This window comes from Leuresthes tenuis, unplaced genomic scaffold, assembly GCF_036924035.1.
Source record: "Leuresthes tenuis unplaced genomic scaffold, fLeuTen1.0.hap1 SCAF_15, whole genome shotgun sequence".
NCBI lineage: Eukaryota > Metazoa > Chordata > Actinopteri > Atheriniformes > Atherinopsidae > Leuresthes > Leuresthes tenuis.
The window spans coordinates 63,032-81,021 of NW_027325369.1; the positions used below are offsets into that span (position 1 = coordinate 63,032).

The following is a 17,990-nucleotide window of genomic DNA, read 5'->3' on the forward strand; positions in this document are numbered from 1 at the left end:
GGAAAAAGAGAGCAAAGTGAGGAAAGGTGTGACAGATGAGGTCCCCCAGCAGTCTAAGCCTATAGCAGCTTGGGCAACATGAGATGTTTCAGGATTACCTGAGCCATCCCTAACTATAAGCTTTATCAAAAAGCATTTGAAAGCAAGAACTCTTCAGATGTAAAATGGCCGCAATAATCTTTAAACTAGACGATACAGTGCCAGTTTAGCAATACAACGTAGCATAGTCAAGCAAGGAGTGAACTTGGGTTGCCTTGCCAGTAAAAATCATTCTGTTGGAGAAGTTTGCAATGTCAGAAGTGGAATTTGAACCCCGCCTCCAAGGGAAACTGCGGTCTTAACGCAGCACTTTAAAGGCCAAGCGTCGTTGCCGTGATGGCTCGAGCGAGCGTTGTTGATGACTTCACGCTGTCGTTCCGACCATATATTGTGGCTGGAGTCGATGCGCCAGTCGTTGCAGTCTTTTCAGTCACAGAGGTGTCGCTGCTACGGGAAGGTTACCGCTAACGACTCCACAACGAGGAAAATGGAGAAGAAAACAAGAGCAGGAAGAGTAGCACTGTCATCAATGATCAGCATTCTCACCTCTGCTTACATAATAGCTGATGAGCCTCCAGAATTTGAAATTTCAAGAGGCATGATGATGCCCATCTCACCTCCAAATTCCTAAGCATTCTCACCCATTACTTACATAATAGCTGATCAGCCTCCAGAAGTTGAAATTTCAATAGGCATGATGATGCCCATCTCACCTCCAAATTGCTGAGCATTCTCACCCATTACTTACATAATAGCTGAGACTGCAGAAGTTGAAATTTCAATAGGTGTGTTATCACCATTATAGTCTGATGTGGTACTTAGAATACTGTTTTGATATTCTCACCCATCTTAGGCCTAAATGTGAATAGCCCCCCTTCAAATAGCCTGATATGAATCCAGTTTGCTTCGGTCAAAAGCCCTGTCCTGTTGTCCTATGATACGGTACCGGGGGTTTGAAAAATCTGCATAAGTGTCCAAAGTAGAATCTATTTACAACTTATCAACACTGCAAAGGGAAAAAAAAAAGTCTAGCTTCTTCTGGAGCAAACATTCTACTTTTTATTGTTTTGATGATGCGGAGTGTCCTACATCTACCACAAGGCAGAATTTCTGGGTGTTGCCACCAAGATTCAAGATTCAAGCGTTTATTGTCATATATACAGTGCATGTTAGAAACACATTCCTGTACAATGAGATTCTTGTTAAGCCCTTTTCACCACTTGCATGCTGAAGATCATGCCTAGTTTCTTCTCAATTGCTTTGCGTGATTCAAAACATTCCTTTAAAAGGCACCTCAAATGGGACACAAAACTCTTATTTCGCTCATTGGCTACGGTAGTCTTTTCAAATGACGACTGTATCTGTCCCATCGAAATTCCTCGTTAGTATAATGGTCAGTATCTCCGCCTGTCACGCGGAAGATCGGGGTTCGATTCCCCGACGGGGAGAGCTAGGACTTTTATCACATGCCTCCCACCAAGTATAATCTAATTCACCCACCATCAGCCAAGTTCCCTCTTGCAAACAGTCACCTCCCTTACAAATCACTCAAGACCAGCAGCTCTTACACCAGCCTTCAATACATGCTGTCATCTCATATTCAACTATCTTACACTTGTTTGCTTTTATCAAAGCACTTTGGAAGGCATTTCACTTGGCACCACATGTATTGCCACCACGAGAAGCCTGGCCTGCAGGGACCTCTATCTTCCCCCTAACCTCTCCTTCATAAGACTCTTCCATAAAGCTCACTTCCAAGTACCTTGTCCAACAACAGAAGACCTGTTGTTTCATTCTTGTCTTGTCCAAAGCCAACAAGGACTACCCCCTAACCTCTCCTTCATACCACTCTTCCATAAAGCTCACTTCCAAGTACTTTGTCCAACAACAGAAAACCTGTGGTTTCATTCTTGTCTTGTCCAAAGCCAACAAGGACTTTGCATACCAGGGACGATCTGCCGAGGTCTTTTGTCACGACCAGTGTTTTGTTTTCAGACGATTTTTCCACAAAAATGACAGAAAAACAGGAGGTTTTACGGTGGTGTTGAGTACATGCCAAAATGTTAATATGTAACAATAACTTGAGTTGTGGACAAAGGATTCTCATGCACCAAGCCCCTTCCCTGCGATTCAGAGCGGTCATAAGACTTCAGAGTAACATGACGGCACAACGAATGTTGCTGTAAACTAGATGATATAGCGCTAGCCAAGCAAGGAGGGAAGTTGGGTTGCCTTTGCCAGTGAAAACCATTCTCTTGGAGAAGGTTGCTTTGTCAGAAGTGGGATTTGAACCCACGCCTCCAGGGGAGACTGCGACCTGAACGCAGCGCCTTAGACCGCTCGGCCATCCTGACCGCAAAAAAAAGACTTGCACTTATTGTCGGCGGGCCCAGGGATCATTGGAGTGAATATGTGGGTCTATGTGGTGTTCATGTGTCTTGGCTGTTGTTTAAGTTGTTTAATAACCACAATAATGTCACGTGTACATAAAATCATTTGAAAAATTAAACAGGGGGAAAAAGAGAGCAAAGTGAGGAAAGGTGTGACAGATGAGGTCCCCCAGCAGTCTAAGCCTATAGCAGCTTGGGCAACATGAGATGTTTCAGGAAAACCTGAGCCATCCCTAACTATAAGCTTTATCAAAAAGCATTTGGAAGCAAGAACTCTTCAGATGTAAAATGGCCGCAATAATCTTTAAACTAGACGATACAGTGCCAGTTTAGCAATACAACGTAGCATAGTCAAGCAAGGAGTGAACTTGGGTTGCCTTGCCAGTAAAAATCATTCTGTTGGAGAAGTTTGCAATGTCAGAAGTGGAATTTGAACCCCGCCTCCAAGGGAAACTGCGGTCTTAACGCAGCACTTTAAAGGCCAAGCGTCGTTGCCGTGATGGCTCGAGCGAGCGTTGTTGATGACTTCACGCTGTCGTTCCGACCATATATTGTGGCTGGAGTCGATACGCCAGTCGTTGCAGTCTTTTCAGTCACAGAGGTGTCGCTGCTACGGGAAGGTTACCGCTAACGACTCCACAACGAGGAAAATGGAGAAGAAAACAAGAGCAGGAAGAGTAGCACTGTCATCAATGATCAGCATTCTCACCTTCTGCTTACATAATAGCTGATGAGCCTCCAGAATTTGAAATTTCAAGAGGCATGATGATGCCCATCTCACCTCCAAATTCCTAAGCATTCTCACCCATTACTTACATAATAGCTGATCAGCCTCCAGAAGTTGAAATTTCAATAGGCATGATGATGCCCATCTCACCTCCAAATTGCTGAGCATTCTCACCCATTACTTACATAATAGCTGAGACTGCAGAAGTTGAAATTTCAATAGGTGTGTTATCACCATTATAGTCTGATGTGGTACTTAGAATACTGTTTTGATATTCTCACCCATCTTAGGCCTTAATGTGAATAGCCCCCCTTCAAATAGCCTGATATGAATCCAGTTTGCTTCGGTCAAAAGCCCTGTCCTGTTGTCCTATGATACGGTACCGGGGGTTTGAAAAATCTGCATAAGTGTCCAAAGTAGAATCTATTTACAACTTATCAACACTGCAAAGGGAAAAAAAAAAGTCTAGCTTCTTCTGGAGCAAACATTCTACTTTTTATTGTTTTGATGATGCGGAGTGTCCTACATCTACCACAAGGCAGAATTTCTGGGTGTTGCCACCAAGATTCAAGATTCAAGCGTTTATTGTCATATATACAGTGCATGTTAGAAACACATTCCTGTACAATGAGATTCTTGTTGAGCCCTTTTCACCACTTGCATGCTGAAGATCATGCCTAGTTTCTTCTCAATTGCTTTGCGTGATTCAAAACATTCCTTTAAAAGGCACCTCAAATGGGACACAAAACTCTTATTTCGCTCATTGGCTACGGTAGTCTTTTCAAATGACGACTGTATCTGTCCCATCGAAATTCCTCGTTAGTATAATGGTCAGTATCTCCGCCTGTCACGCGGAAGATCGGGGTTCGATTCCCCGACGGGGAGAGCTAGGACTTTTATCACATGCCTCCCACCAAGTATAATCTAATTCACCCACCATCAGCCAAGTTCCCTCTTGCAAACAGTCACCTCCCTTACAAATCACTCAAGACCAGCAGCTCTTACACCAGCCTTCAATACATGCTGTCATCTCATATTCAACTATCTTACACTTGTTTGCTTTTATCAAAGCACTTTGGAAGGCATTTCACTTGGCACCACATGTATTGCCACCACGAGAAGCCTGGCCTGCAGGGACTATCTTCCCCCTAACCTTTCCTTCATACCACTCTTCCATAAAGCTCACTTCCAAGTACCTTGTCCAACAACAGAAGACCTGTTGTTTCATTCTTGTCTTGTCCAAAGCCAACAAGGACTTCCCCCTAACCTCTCCTTCATACCACTCTTCCATAAAGCTCACTTCCAAGTACTTTGTCCAACAACAGAAATCCTGTGGTTTCATTCTTGTCTTGTCCAAAGCCAACAATGACTTTGCATACCAGGGACGATCTGTCGAGGTCTTTTGTCACGACCAGTGTTTTGTTTTCAGACGATTTTTCCACAAAAATGACTGAAAAACAGGAGGTTTTACGGTGGTGTTGAGTACATGCCAAAATGTTAATATGTAACAATAACTTGAGTTGTGGACAAAGGATTCTCATGCACAAAGCCCCTTCCCTGCGATTCAGAGCGGTCATAAGACTTCAGAGTAACATGACGGCACAAAGAATGTTGCTGTAAACTAGATGATATAGCGCTAGCCAAGCAAGGAGGGAAGTTGGGTTGCCTTTGCCAGTGAAAACCATTCTCTTGGAGAAGGTTGCTTTGTCAGAAGTGGGATTTGAACGCACGCCTCCAGGGGAGACTGCGACCTGAACGCAGCGCCTTAGACCGCTCGGCCATCCTGACCGCAAAAAAAAGACTTGCACTTATTGTCGGCGGGCCCAGGGATCATTGGAGTGAATATGTGGGTCTATGTGGTGTTCATGTGTCTTGGCTGTTGTTTAAGTTGTTTAATAACCACAATAATGTCACGTGTACATAAAATCATTTGAAAAATTAAACAGGGGGAAAAAGAGAGCAAAGTGAGGAAAGGTGTGACAGATGAGGTCCCCCAGCAGTCTAAGCCTATAGCAGCTTGGGCAACATGAGATGTTTCAGGATTACCTGAGCCATCCCTAACTATAAGCTTTATCAAAAAGCATTTGGAAGCAAGAACTCTTCAGATGTAAAATGGCCGCAATAATCTTTAAACTAGACGATACAGTGCCAGTTTAGCAATACAACGTAGCATAGTCAAGCAAGGAGTGAACTTGGGTTGCCTTGCCAGTAAAAATCATTCTGTTGGAGAAGTTTGCAATGTCAGAAGTGGAATTTGAACCCCGCCTCCAAGGGAAACTGCGGTCTTAACGCAGCACTTTAAAGGCCAAGCGTCGTTGCCGTGATGGCTCGAGCGAGCGTTGTTGATGACTTCACGCTGTCGTTCCGACCATATATTGTGGCTGGAGTCGATGCGCCAGTCGTTGCAGTCTTTTCAGTCACAGAGGTGTCGCTGCTACGGGAAGGTTACCGCTAACGACTCCACAACGAGGAAAATGGAGAAGAAAACAAGAGCAGGAAGAGTAGCACTGTCATCAATGATCAGCATTCTCACCTCTGCTTACATAATAGCTGATGAGCCTCCAGAATTTGAAATTTCAAGAGGCATGATGATGCCCATCTCACCTCCAAATTCCTAAGCATTCTCACCCATTACTTACATAATAGCTGATCAGCCTCCAGAAGTTGAAATTTCAATAGGCATGATGATGCCCATCTCACCTCCAAATTGCTGAGCATTCTCACCCATTACTTACATAATAGCTGAGACTGCAGAAGTTGAAATTTCAATAGGTGTGTTATCACCATTATAGTCTGATGTGGTACTTAGAATACTGTTTTGATATTCTCACCCATCTTAGGCCTAAATGTGAATAGCCCCCCTTCAAATAGCCTGATATGAATCCAGTTTGCTTCGGTCAAAAGCCCTGTCCTGTTGTCCTATGATACGGTACCGGGGGTTTGAAAAATCTGCATAATTGTCCAAAGTAGAATCTATTTACAACTTATCAACACTGCAAAGGGAAAAAAAAAGTCTAGCTTCTTCTGGAGCAAACATTCTACTTTTTATTGTTTTGATGATGCGGAGTGTCCTACATCTACCACAAGGCAGAATTTCTGGGTGTTGCCACCAAGATTCAAGATTCAAGCGTTTATTGTCATATATACAGTGCATGTTAGAAACACATTCCTGTACAATGAGATTCTTGTTGAGCCCTTTTCACCACTTGCATGCTGAAGATCATGCCTAGTTTCTTCTCAATTGCTTTGTGTGATTCAAAACATTCCTTTAAAAGGCACCTCAAATGGGACACAAAACTCTTATTTCGCTCATTGGCTACGGTAGTCTTTTCAAATGACGACTGTATCTGTCCCATCGAAATTCATCGTTAGTATAATGGTCAGTATCTCCGCCTGTCACGCGGAAGATCGGGGTTCGATTCCCCGACGGGGAGACCTAGGACTTTTATCACATGCCTCCCACCAAGTATAATCTAATTCACCCACCATCAGCCAAGTTCCCTCTTGCAAACAGTCACCTCCCTTACAAATCACTCAAGACCAGCAGCTCTTACACCAGCCTTCAATACATGCTGTCATCTCATATTCAACTATCTTACACTTGTTTGCTTTTATCAAAGCACTTTGGAAGGCATTTCACTTGGCACCACATGTATTGCCACCACGAGAAGCCTGGCCTGCAGGGACCTCTATCTTCCCCCTAACCTCTCCTTCATAAGACTCTTCCATAAAGCTCACTTCCAAGTACCTTGTCCAACAACAGAAGACCTGTTGTTTCATTCTTGTCTTGTCCAAAGCCAACAAGGACTTCCCCCTAACCTCTCCTTCATACCACTCTTCCATAAAGCTCACTTCCAAGTACTTTGTCCAACAACAGAAATCCTGTGGTTTCATTCTTGTCTTGTCCAAAGCCAACAATGACTTTGCATACCAGGGACGATCTGTCGAGGTCTTTTGTCACGACCAGTGTTTTGTTTTCAGACGATTTTTCCACAAAAATGACTGAAAAACAGGAGGTTTTACGGTGGTGTTGAGTACATGCCAAAATGTTAATATGTAACAATAACTTGAGTTGTGGACAAAGGATTCTCATGCACAAAGCCCCTTCCCTGCGATTCAGAGCGGTCATAAGACTTCAGAGTAACATGACGGCACAAAGAATGTTGCTGTAAACTAGATGATATAGCGCTAGCCAAGCAAGGAGTGAAGTTGGGTTGCCTTTGCCAGTGAAAACCATTCTCTTGGAGAAGGTTGCTTTGTCAGAAGTGGGATTTGAACCCACGCCTCCAGGGGAGACTGCGACCTGAACGCAGCGCCTTAGACCGCTCTGCCATCCTGACCGCAAAAAAAAGACTTGCACTTATTGTCGGCGGGCCCAGGGATCATTGGAGTGAATATGTGGGTCTACGTGGTGTTCATGGGTCTTGGCTGTTGTTTAAGTTGTTTAATAACCACAATAATGTCACGTGTACATAAAATCATTTGAAAAATTAAACAGGGGGAAAAAGAGAGCAAAGTGAGGAAAGGTGTGACAGATGAGGTCCCCCAGCAGTCTAAGCCTATAGCAGCTTGGGCAACATGAGATGTTTCAGGATTACCTGAGCCATCCCTAACTATAAGCTTTATCAAAAAGCATTTGGAAGCAAGAACTCTTCAGATGTAAAATGGCCGCAATAATCTTTAAACTAGACGATACAGTGCCAGTTTAGCAATACAACGTAGCATAGCCAAGCAAGGAGTGAACTTGGGTTGCCTTGCCAGTAAAAATCATTCTGTTGGAGAAGTTTGCAATGTCAGAAGTGGAATTTGAACCCCGCCTCCAAGGGAAACTGCAGTCTTAACGCAGCACTTTAAAGGCCAAGCGTCGTTGCCGTGATGGCTCGAGCGAGCGTTGTTGATGACTTCACGCTGTCGTTCCGACCATATATTGTGGCTGGAGTCGATGCGCCAGTCGTTGCAGTCTTTTCAGTCACAGAGGTGTCGCTGCTACGGGAAGGTTACCGCTAACGACTCCACAACGAGGAAAATGGAGAAGAAAACAAGAGCAGGAAGAGTAGCACTGTCATCAATGATCAGCATTCTCACCTCTGCTTACATAATAGCTGATGAGCCTCCAGAATTTGAAATTTCAAGAGGCATGATGATGCCCATCTCACCTCCAAATTCCTAAGCATTCTCACCCATTACTTACATAATAGCTGATCAGCCTCCAGAAGTTGAAATTTCAATAGGCATGATGATGCCCATCTCACCTCCAAATTGCTGAGCATTCTCACCCATTACTTACATAATAGCTGAGACTGCAGAAGTTGAAATTTCAATAGGTGTGTTATCACCATTATAGTCTGATGTGGTACTTAGAATACTGTTTTGATATTCTCACCCATCTTAGGCCTAAATGTGAATAGCCCCCCTTCAAATAGCCTGATATGAATCCAGTTTGCTTCGGTCAAAAGCCCTGTCCTGTTGTCCTATGATACGGTACCGGGGGTTTGAAAAATCTGCATAAGTGTCCAAAGTAGAATCTATTTACAACTTATCAACACTGCAAAGGGAAAAAAAAAAGTCTAGCTTCTTCTGGAGCAAACATTCTACTTTTTATTGTTTTGATGATGCGGAGTGTCCTACATCTACCACAAGGCAGAATTTCTGGGTGTTGCCACCAAGATTCAAGATTCAAGCGTTTATTGTCATATATACAGTGCATGTTAGAAACACATTCCTGTACAATGAGATTCTTGTTGAGCCCTTTTCACCACTTGCATGCTGAAGATCATGCCTAGTTTCTTCTCAATTGCTTTGCGTGATTCAAAACATTCCTTTAAAAGGCACCTCAAATGGGACACAAAACTCTTATTTCGCTCATTGGCTACGGTAGTCTTTTCAAATGACGACTGTATCTGTCCCATCGAAATTCCTCGTTAGTATAATGATCAGTATCTCCGCCTGTCACGCGGAAGATCGGGGTTCGATTCCCCGACGGGGAGAGCTAGGACTTTTATCACATGCCTCCCACCAAGTATAATCTAATTCACCCACCATCAGCCAAGTTCCCTCTTGCAAACAGTCACCTCCCTTACAAATCACTCAAGACCAGCAGCTCTTACACCAGCCTTCAATACATGCTGTCATCTCATATTCAACTATCTTACACTTGTTTGCTTTTATCAAAGCACTTTGGAAGGCATTTCACTTGGCACCACATGTATTGCCACCACGAGAAGCCTGGCCTGCAGGGACCTCTATCTTCCCCCTAACCTCTCCTTCATAAGACTCTTCCATAAAGCTCACTTCCAAGTACTTTGTCCAACAACAGAAATCCTGTGGTTTCATTCTTGTCTTGTCCAAAGCCAACAATGACTTTGCATACCAGGGACGATCTGTCGAGGTCTTTTGTCACGACCAGTGTTTTGTTTTCAGACGATTTTTCCACAAAAATGACTGAAAAACAGGAGGTTTTACGGTGGTGTTGAGTACATGCCAAAATGTTAATATGTAACAATAACTTGAGTTGTGGACAAAGGATTCTCATGCACAAAGCCCCTTCCCTGCGATTCAGAGCGGTCATAAGACTTCAGAGTAACATGACGGCACAAAGAATGTTGCTGTAAACTAGATGATATAGCGCTAGCCAAGCAAGGAGTGAAGTTGGGTTGCCTTTGCCAGTGAAAACCATTCTCTTGGAGAAGGTTGCTTTGTCAGAAGTGGGATTTGAACCCACGCCTCCAGGGGAGACTGCGACCTGAACGCAGCGCCTTAGACCGCTCGGCCATCCTGACCGCAACAAAGAGACTTGCACTTATTGTCGGCGGGCCCAGGGATCATTCGAGTGACTATGTGGGTCTACGTGGTGTTCATGGGTCTTGGCTGTTGTTTAAGTTGTTTAATAACCACAATAATGTCACGTGTACATAAAATCATTTGAAAAATTAAACAGGGGGAAAAAGAGAGCAAAGTGAGGAAAGGTGTGACAGATGAGGTCCCCCAGCAGTCTAAGCCTATAGCAGCTTGGGCAACATGGGATGTTTCAGGATTACCTGAGCCATCCCTAACTATAAGCTTTATCAAAAAGCATTTGGAAGCAAGAACTCTTCAGATGTAAAATGGCCGCAATAATCTTTAAACTAGACGATACAGTGCCAGTTTAGCAATACAACGTAGCATAGCCAAGCAAGGAGTGAACTTGGGTTGCCTTGCCAGTAAAAATCATTCTGTTGGAGAAGTTTGCAATGTCAGAAGTGGAATTTGAACCCCGCCTCCAAGGGAAACTGCAGTCTTAACGCAGCACTTTAAAGGCCAAGCGTCGTTGCCGTGATGGCTCGAGCGAGCGTTGTTGATGACTTCACGCTGTCGTTCCGACCATATATTGTGGCTGGAGTCGATGCGCCAGTCGTTGCAGTCTTTTCAGTCACAGAGGTGTCGCTGCTACGGGAAGGTTACCGCTAACGACTCCACAACGAGGAAAATGGAGAAGAAAACAAGAGCAGGAAGAGTAGCACTGTCATCAATGATCAGCATTCTCACCTCTGCTTACATAATAGCTGATGAGCCTCCAGAATTTGAAATTTCAAGAGGCATGATGATGCCCATCTCACCTCCAAATTCCTAAGCATTCTCACCCATTACTTACATAATAGCTGATCAGCCTCCAGAAGTTGAAATTTCAATAGGCATGATGATGCCCATCTCACCTCCAAATTGCTGAGCATTCTCACCCATTACTTACATAATAGCTGAGACTGCAGAAGTTGAAATTTCAATAGGTGTGTTATCACCATTATAGTCTGATGTGGTACTTAGAATACTGTTTTGATATTCTCACCCATCTTAGGCCTAAATGTGAATAGCCCCCCTTCAAATAGCCTGATATGAATCCAGTTTGCTTCGGTCAAAAGCCCTGTCCTGTTGTCCTATGATACGGTACCGGGGGTTTGAAAAATCTGCATAAGTGTCCAAAGTAGAATCTATTTACAACTTATCAACACTGCAAAGGGAAAAAAAAAGTCTAGCTTCTTCTGGAGCAAACATTCTACTTTTTATTGTTTTGATGATGCGGAGTGTCCTACATCTACCACAAGGCAGAATTTCTGGGTGTTGCCACCAAGATTCAAGATTCAAGCGTTTATTGTCATATATACAGTGCATGTTAGAAACACATTCCTGTACAATGAGATTCTTGTTGAGCCCTTTTCACCACTTGCATGCTGAAGATCATGCCTAGTTTCTTCTCAATTGCTTTGCGTGATTCAAAACATTCCTTTAAAAGGCACCTCAAATGGGACACAAAACTCTTATTTCGCTCATTGGCTACGGTAGTCTTTTCAAATGACGACTGTATCTGTCCCATCGAAATTCCTCGTTAGTATAATGGTCAGTATCTCCGCCTGTCACGCGGAAGATCGGGGTTCGATTCCCTGACGGGGAGAGCTAGGACATTTATCACATGCCTCCCACCAAGTATAATCTAATTCACCCACCATCAGCCAAGTTCCCTCTTGCAAACAGTCACCTCCCTTACAAATCACTCAAGACCAGCAGCTCTTACACCAGCCTTCAATACATGCTGTCATCTCATATTCAACTATCTTACACTTGTTTGCTTTTATCAAAGCACTTTGGAAGGCATTTCACTTGGCACCACATGTATTGCCACCACGAGAAGCCTGGCCTGCAGGGACCTCTATCTTCCCCCTAACCTCTCCTTCATAAGACTCTTCCATAAAGCTCACTTCCAAGTACCTTGTCCAACAACAGAAGACCTGTTGTTTCATTCTTGTCTTGTCCAAAGCCAACAAGGACTTCCCCCTAACCTCTCCTTCATACCACTCTTCCATAAAGCTCACTTCCAAGTACTTTGTCCAACAAGAGAAATCCTGTGGTTTCATTCTTGTCTTGTCCAAAGCCAACAATGACTTTGCATACCAGGGACGATCTGTCGAGGTCTTTTGTCACAACCAGTGTTTTGTTTTCAGACGATTTTTCCACAAAAATGACTGAAAAACAGGAGGTTTTACGGTGGTGTTGAGTACATGCCAAAATGTTAATATGTAACAATAACTTGAGTTGTGGACAAAGGATTCTCATGCACAAAGGCCCTTCCCTGCGATTCAGAGCGGTCATAAGACTTCAGAGTAACATGACGGCACAAAGAATGTTGCTGTAAACTAGATGATATAGCGCTAGCCAAGCAAGGAGTGAAGTTGGGTTGCCTTTGCCAGTGAAAACCATTCTCTTGGAGAAGGTTGCTTTGTCAGAAGTGGGATTTGAACCCACGCCTCCAGGGGAGACTGCGACCTGAACGCAGCGCCTTAGACCGCTCGGCCATCCTGACCTCAAAAAAAAGACTTGCACTTATTGTCGGCGGGCCCAGGGATCATTGGAGTGAATATGTGGGTCTACGTGGTGTTCATGGGTCTTGGCTGTTGTTTAAGTTGTTTAATAACCACAATAATGTCACGTGTACATAAAATCATTTGAAAAATTAAACAGGGGGAAAAAGAGAGCAAAGTGAGGAAAGGTGTGACAGATGAGGTCCCCCAGCAGTCTAAGCCTATAGCAGCTTGGGCAACATGGGATGTTTCAGGATTACCTGAGCCATCCCTAACTATAAGCTTTATCAAAAAGCATTTGGAAGCAAGAACTCTTCAGATGTAAAATGGCCGCAATAATCTTTAAACTAGACGATACAGTGCCAGTTTAGCAATACAACGTAGCATAGCCAAGCAAGGAGTGAACTTGGGTTGCCTTGCCAGTAAAAATCATTCTGTTGGAGAAGTTTGCAATGTCAGAAGTGGAATTTGAACCCCGCCTCCAAGGGAAACTGCAGTCTTAACGCAGCACTTTAAAGGCCAAGCGTCGTTGCCGTGATGGCTCGAGCGAGCGTTGTTGATGACTTCACGCTGTCGTTCCGACCATATATTGTGGCTGGAGTCGATGCGCCAGTCGTTGCAGTCTTTTCAGTCACAGAGGTGTCGCTGCTACGGGAAGGTTACCGCTAACGACTCCACAACGAGGAAAATGGAGAAGAAAACAAGAGCAGGAAGAGTAGCACTGTCATCAATGATCAGCATTCTCACCTCTGCTTACATAATAGCTGATGAGCCTCCAGAATTTGAAATTTCAAGAGGCATGATGATGCCCATCTCACCTCCAAATTCCTAAGCATTCTCACCCATTACTTACATAATAGCTGATCAGCCTCCAGAAGTTGAAATTTCAATAGGCATGATGATGCCCATCTCACCTCCAAATTGCTGAGCATTCTCACCCATTACTTACATAATAGCTGAGACTGCAGAAGTTGAAATTTCAATAGGTGTGTTATCACCATTATAGTCTGATGTGGTACTTAGAATACTGTTTTGATATTCTCACCCATCTTAGGCCTAAATGTGAATAGCCCCCCTTCAAATAGCCTGATATGAATCCAGTTTGCTTTGGTCAAAAGCCCTGTCCTGTTGTCCTATGATACGGTACCGGGGGTTTGAAAAATCTGCATAAGTGTCCAAAGTAGAATCTATTTACAACTTATCAACACTGCAAAGGGAAAAAAAAAAGTCTAGCTTCTTCTGGAGCAAACATTCTACTTTTTATTGTTTTGATGATGCGGAGTGTCCTACATCTACCACAAGGCAGAATTTCTGGGTGTTGCCACCAAGATTCAAGATTCAAGCGTTTATTGTCATATATACAGTGCATGTTAGAAACACATTCCTGTACAATGAGATTCTTGTTGAGCCCTTTTCACCACTTGCATGCTGAAGATCATGCCTAGTTTCTTCTCAATTGCTTTGCGTGATTCAAAACATTCCTTTAAAAGGCACCTCAAATGGGACACAAAACTCTTATTTCGCTCATTGGCTACGGTAGTCTTTTCAAATGACGACTGTATCTGTCCCATCGAAATTCCTCGTTAGTATAATGGTCAGTATCTCCGCCTGTCACGCGGAAGATCGGGGTTCGATTCCCCGACGGGGAGAGCTAGGACTTTTATCACATGCCTCCCACCAAGTATAATCTAATTCACCCACCATCAGCCAAGTTCCCTCTTGCAAACAGTCACCTCCCTTACAAATCACTCAAGACCAGCAGCTCTTACACCAGCCTTCAATACATGCTGTCATCTCATATTCAACTATCTTACACTTGTTTGCTTTTATCAAAGCACTTTGGAAGGCATTTCACTTGGCACCACATGTATTGCCACCACGAGAAGCCTGGCCTGCAGGGACCTCTATCTTCCCCCTAACCTCTCCTTCATAAGACTCTTCCATAAAGCTCACTTCCAAGTACCTTGTCCAACAACAGAAGACCTGTTGTTTCATTCTTGTCTTGTCCAAAGCCAACAAGGACTTCCCCCTAACCTCTCCTTCATACCACTCTTCCATAAAGCTCACTTCCAAGTACTTTGTCCAACAACAGAAATCCTGTGGTTTCATTCTTGTCTTGTCCAAAGCCAACAATGACTTTGCATACCAGGGACGATCTGTCGAGGTCTTTTGTCACGACCAGTGTTTTGTTTTCAGACGATTTTTCCACAAAAATGACTGAAAAACAGGAGGTTTTACGGTGGTGTTGAGTACATGCCAAAATGTTAATATGTAACAATAACTTGAGTTGTGGACAAAGGATTCTCATGAACAAAGCCCCTTCCCTGCGATTCAGAGCGGTCATAAGACTTCAGAGTAACATGACGGCACAAAGAATGTTGCTGTAAACTAGATGATATAGCGCTAGCCAAGCAAGGAGTGAAGTTGGGTTGCCTTTGCCAGTGAAAACCATTCTCTTGGAGAAGGTTGCTTTGTCAGAAGTGGGATTTGAACCCACGCCTCCAGGGGAGACTGCGACCTGAACGCAGCGCCTTAGACCGCTCGGCCATCCTGACCGCAAAAAAAAGACTTGCACTTATTGTCGGCGGGCCCAGGGATCATTGGAGTGAATATGTGGGTCTACCTGGTGTTCATGGGTCTTGGCTGTTGTTTAAGTTGTTTAATAACCACAATAATGTCACGTGTACATAAAATCATTTGAAAAATTAAACAGGGGGAAAAAGAGAGCAAAGTGAGGAAAGGTGTGACAGATGAGGTCCCCCAGCAGTCTAAGCCTATAGCAGCTTGGGCAACATGGGATGTTTCAGGATTACCTGAGCCATCCCTAACTATAAGCTTTATCAAAAAGCATTTGGAAGCCAGAACTCTTCAGATGTAAAATGGCCGCAATAATCTTTAAACTAGACGATACAGTGCCAGTTTAGCAATACAACGTAGCATAGCCAAGCAAGGAGTGAACTTGGGTTGCCTTGCCAGTAAAAATCATTCTGTTGGAGAAGTTTGCAATGTCAGAAGTGGAATTTGAACCCCGCCTCCAAGGGAAACTGCAGTCTTAACGCAGCACTTTAAAGGCCAAGCGTCGTTGCCGTGATGGCTCGAGCGAGCGTTGTTGATGACTTCACGCTGTCGTTCCGACCATATATTGTGGCTGGAGTCGATGCGCCAGTCGTTGCAGTCTTTTCAGTCACAGAGGTGTCGCTGCTACGGGAAGGTTACCGCTAACGACTCCACAACGAGGAAAATGGAGAAGAAAACAAGAGCAGGAAGAGTAGCACTGTCATCAATGATCAGCATTCTCACCTCTGCTTACATAATAGCTGATGAGCCTCCAGAATTTGAAATTTCAAGAGGCATGATGATGCCCAGCTCACCTCCAAATTCCTAAGCATTCTCACCCATTACTTACATAATAGCTGATCAGCCTCCAGAATTTGAAATTTCAATAGGCATGATGATGCCCATCTCACCTCCAAATTGCTGAGCATTCTCACCCATTACTTACATAATAGCTGAGACTGCAGAAGTTGAAATTTCAATAGGTGTGTTATCACCATTATAGTCTGATGTGGTACTTAGAATACTGTTTTGATATTCTCACCCATCTTAGGTCTAAATGTGAATAGCCCCCCTTCAAATAGCCTGATATGAATCCAGTTTGCTTCGGTCAAAAGCCCTGTCCTGTTGTCCTATGATACGGTACCGGGGGTTTGAAAAATCTGCATAAGTGTCCAAAGTAGAATCTATTTACAACTTATCAACACTGCAAAGGGAAAAAAAAAAGTCTAGCTTCTTCTGGAGCAAACATTCTACTTTTTATTGTTTTGATGATGCGGAGTGTCCTACATCTACCACAAGGCAGAATTTCTGGGTGTTGCCACCAAGATTCAAGATTCAAGCGTTTATTGTCATATATACAGTGCATGTTAGAAACACATTCCTGTACAATGAGATTCTTGTTGAGCCCTTTTCACCACTTGCATGCTGAAGATCATGCCTAGTTTCTTCTCAATTGCTTTGCGTGATTCAAAACATTCCTTTAAAAGGCACCTCAAATGGGACACAAAACTCTTATTTCGCTCATTGGCTACGGTAGTCTTTTCAAATGACGACTGTATCTGTCCCATCAAAATTCCTCGTTAGTATAATGGTCAGTATCTCCGCCTGTCACGCGGAAGATCGGGGTTCGATTCCCCGACGGGGAGAGCTAGGACTTTTATCACATGCCTCCCACCAAGTATAATCTAATTCACCCACCATCAGCCAAGTTCCCTCTTGCAAACAGTCACCTCCCTTACAAATCACTCAAGACCAGCAGCTCTTACACCAGCCTTCAATACATGCTGTCATCTCATATTCAACTATCTTACACTTGTTTGCTTTTATCAAAGCACTTTGGAAGGCATTTCACTTGGCACCACATGTATTGCCACCACGAGAAGCCTGGCCTGCAGGGACCTCTATCTTCCCCCTAACCTCTCCTTCATAAGACTCTTCCATAAAGCTCACTTCCAAGTACCTTGTCCAACAACAGAAGACCTGTTGTTTCATTCTTGTCTTGTCCAAAGCCAACAAGGACTTCCCCCTAACCTCTCCTTCATACCACTCTTCCATAAAGCTCACTTCCAAGTACTTTGTCCAACAACAGAAATCCTGTGGTTTCATTCTTGTCTTGTCCAAAGCCAACAATGACTTTGCATACCAGGGACGATCTGTCGAGGTCTTTTGTCACGACCAGTGTTTTGTTTTCAGACGATTTTTCCACAAAAATGACTGAAAAACAGGAGGTTTTACGGTGGTGTTGAGTACATGCCAAAATGTTAATATGTAACAATAACTTGAGTTGTGGACAAAGGATTCTCATGAACAAAGCCCCTTCCCTGCGATTCAGAGCGGTCATAAGACTTCAGAGTAACATGACGGCACAAAGAATGTTGCTGTAAACTAGATGATATAGCGCTAGCCAAGCAAGGAGTGAAGTTGGGTTGCCTTTGCCAGTGAAAACCATTCTCTTGGAGAAGGTTGCTTTGTCAGAAGTGGGATTTGAACCCACGCCTCCAGGGGAGACTGCGACCTGAACGCAGCGCCTTAGACCGCTCGGCCATCCTGACCGCAAAAAAAAGACTAGCACTTATTGTCGGCGGGCCCAGGGATCATTGGAGTGAATATGTGGGTCTACGTGGTGTTCATGGGTCTTGGCTGTTGTTTAAGTTGTTTAATAACCACAATAATGTCACGTGTACATAAAATCATTTGAAAAATTAAACAGGGGGAAAAAGAGAGCAAAGTGAGGAAAGGTGTGACAGATGAGGTCCCCCAGCAGTCTAAGCCTATAGCAGCTTGGGCAACATGGGATGTTTCAGGATTACCTGAGCCATCCCTAACTATAAGCTTTATCAAAAAGCATTTGGAAGCAAGAACTCTTCAGATGTAAAATGGCCGCAATAATCTTTAAACTAGACGATACAGTGCCAGTTTAGCAATACAACGTAGCATAGCCAAGCAAGG

General features: G+C 43.8%; 9 non-coding genes across 9 annotated transcripts; 4 read left to right on the forward strand and 5 right to left on the reverse strand.

Annotated features, from left to right (window-relative positions):
- The first annotated feature begins 1,415 nt into the window (after positions 1–1,415).
- On the forward strand, positions 1,416–1,487 carry trnad-guc (transfer RNA aspartic acid (anticodon GUC)). The gene has a single exon. It is a non-coding gene; the product is annotated as a tRNA-Asp (tRNA).
- Positions 1,488–2,310: 823 nt separating this feature from the next.
- trnal-cag (transfer RNA leucine (anticodon CAG)) lies at positions 2,311–2,393 on the reverse strand. Its single transcript has one exon. It is a non-coding gene; the product is annotated as a tRNA-Leu (tRNA).
- A 1,576-nt stretch (positions 2,394–3,969) lies between these two features.
- On the forward strand, positions 3,970–4,041 carry trnad-guc (transfer RNA aspartic acid (anticodon GUC)). Its single transcript has one exon. It is a non-coding gene; the product is annotated as a tRNA-Asp (tRNA).
- A 5,811-nt stretch (positions 4,042–9,852) lies between these two features.
- On the reverse strand, positions 9,853–9,935 carry trnal-cag (transfer RNA leucine (anticodon CAG)). Its single transcript has one exon. It is a non-coding gene; the product is annotated as a tRNA-Leu (tRNA).
- Positions 9,936–12,404: 2,469 nt separating this feature from the next.
- trnal-cag (transfer RNA leucine (anticodon CAG)) lies at positions 12,405–12,487 on the reverse strand. The gene has a single exon. It is a non-coding gene; the product is annotated as a tRNA-Leu (tRNA).
- A 1,575-nt stretch (positions 12,488–14,062) lies between these two features.
- trnad-guc (transfer RNA aspartic acid (anticodon GUC)) lies at positions 14,063–14,134 on the forward strand. The gene has a single exon. It is a non-coding gene; the product is annotated as a tRNA-Asp (tRNA).
- An 823-nt stretch (positions 14,135–14,957) lies between these two features.
- Positions 14,958–15,040, reverse strand: trnal-cag (transfer RNA leucine (anticodon CAG)). Its single transcript has one exon. It is a non-coding gene; the product is annotated as a tRNA-Leu (tRNA).
- Positions 15,041–16,615: 1,575 nt separating this feature from the next.
- trnad-guc (transfer RNA aspartic acid (anticodon GUC)) lies at positions 16,616–16,687 on the forward strand. The gene has a single exon. It is a non-coding gene; the product is annotated as a tRNA-Asp (tRNA).
- Positions 16,688–17,510: 823 nt separating this feature from the next.
- On the reverse strand, positions 17,511–17,593 carry trnal-cag (transfer RNA leucine (anticodon CAG)). Its single transcript has one exon. It is a non-coding gene; the product is annotated as a tRNA-Leu (tRNA).
- Positions 17,594–17,990: the final 397 nt, after the last annotated feature.